The sequence below is a fragment of the Saccostrea echinata genome, unplaced genomic scaffold, assembly GCF_033153115.1.
Source record: "Saccostrea echinata isolate AGI-Se365-2 ecotype Australia unplaced genomic scaffold, CSIRO_AGI_Sech_v1 ptg000051l, whole genome shotgun sequence".
NCBI lineage: Eukaryota > Metazoa > Mollusca > Bivalvia > Ostreida > Ostreidae > Saccostrea > Saccostrea echinata.
The window spans coordinates 3,967,277-3,969,361 of record NW_026889800.1 but is presented as its reverse complement, the minus strand read 5'-3'; the positions used below and the strand labels follow the sequence as shown (position 1 = coordinate 3,969,361).

General features: G+C 30.1%; 1 long non-coding RNA gene across 1 annotated transcript; it reads left to right on the top strand.

Moving 5' to 3' along the window:
- The first annotated feature begins 512 nt into the window (after positions 1 to 512).
- On the top strand, positions 513 to 1,773 carry LOC133203649 (uncharacterized). The gene is made up of 3 exons (XR_009723433.1): positions 513 to 664; positions 1,025 to 1,071; positions 1,417 to 1,773. It is a non-coding gene; the product is annotated as an uncharacterized LOC133203649 (long non-coding RNA).
- Positions 1,774 to 2,085: the final 312 nt, after the last annotated feature.

The window sequence follows — 2,085 nt, the reverse complement described above, 5'->3', positions numbered from 1 at the left end:
AAAAAAAATGTATTAATATTCAAATAAGACATTGATTTAAATTGTTGAAGGTTGATTTTCAGTATATATAAAACTACTTAATGACCCCATTTAATATAGCCATTTTTCAGTTGTATTCAGAAATCCCATGATTTAAGCTAGAAGAATAATTATTTATAGTTTCAGAACATTTCCACTATTTGTTATTTTTACCCCCTTCATTGTTAATGTACTCTTTTTATTATTTTTCTAGATACGGAGTATTTTTATAACTTAGACTTCCTACAATTTATACTGGAAGTAATGTATATAGATAATGACGTCACAAGAGGCACTTTAATATGAATATTTGTCAATAACATACGTTAAAGATTAAGGCAAATGGAGCATATAATGTGAAATTGATTGCAGTGATAGATGAAATTGGGGATAATTTCCGAACTGTAAATTTCCTATGAATGACTGACAATAGGAGCTTTATATAGGATAATAGCTACGGGGAGAGAATTTCCTGCGCACGAGTTGTAATGACACTCGTCATATGTCGCGTGATGTATGTGTACAGTGCAGCTTGAAAAAGAAGAAACGTGTGTATTTCGTTAAGTTATAGAAAAACCTTGCAGAAGGAAGATAAGAAGATAGATTGTGTGTCCCACAGGGACCTATCGGTAAGAGAAGAAAGTAAGTAAGTGCAAATAATTTTTTTTTTATGAAAGTTAATTAACAAATAATATTAATTCAAATTGTTCATTTGTAAAATAAAAAAAATAACTGTGGGAATCATTTTTAAATATGAAATTATATGTATAGAAATGAATTTTAATTTATAAAAATGTGTTACAACTAGGGAAATGTATTGTCATGTTTTAAGTTTTGAATTTACCGGGTGGCAGTAAATACAAAATTTACAATTTCGTATTTACTTTTGAGAAGAGAATATTTTTGTTATTTTGTTTTGAATTTACCAGGTGGCAGTTAATACAAAATTTACAACATGACAGTATGATTACACATATGTATATTGACACGACGTTTTATTCTTTAGTTCCTGCTTGAACAACTGACCTTCATTTTTTACAGCATGGCTTCTCTGTAAGTAGATACATGTAGTGTTTGATCTATTATTTCTTCCTTTCAAAAGCACTGTATAAAAATCTTGTCCTTGTATACTTAAGTAAGCTGCATGTTATAATCTTTATTCAGTATACACTGCCTCATACGCCAAAGATGTCACGGGTAATAAGTATTCAGTATACAAAATATATACTAGTATACAGGACAAAATGTATTATATTCTTTAGATTTTATAGTTGTGAGGTTGTAATTTTGATACCGTTTAAGCATAACAGAAATAAATAAATAGATTTAAAAATAAAATCAGGAGGTTAGCTATATCCATACCATTATCATCCACCAATCAACTTTTCTGTTATTTAGGTCTGCTGGCATTATAGCAGGAATAGTGATTGGTTCTATCTTCGGAGTTCTTCTGATAGGTTGCTGCTTTTCGATGATATGCCGCCATTGTCGCCATAGATTTTCGGGACACTTCGGAACTTATCCACCGATTATCGGAGAACACCATGGTGGCCATTACGGGGGACATCACGGAGGTCACCACGGGGGTCATCATGGCGGCCATCATTGATCAACATCATTACATTGTTTTGTTGTTTTATTTGAACCAGAGACATTACATCTCATAGGTATACAAAATATGTACATAAATATTTATACATAAGCTTTGCACAGGATAAGTGTAGTATATGCTATACAATATACATTACATGTGGCAATTACATAAACAATAGCATTTAATGTATTATCATTTCTTATTGTACATTATTTAAAACATCATTTCTCAATTGATAAGAAAAATACATAAATTTACCTAGGTTACATAGTTCTTTAGTATTTGTGGAACTCAGTAACTGTACTAATTTAAATACTGATGGTTTTTTTAAAATAATAACTCTTGATATATTTAATTCTTAGTTCTTCATATCGAGGACATTTTAATACAAAGTGAAATTCGTCCTCTATCTCATCTGATATACATATTTCACATTTTCTATCTTTTCTTTCTATGTTACAATACCTTCCCCT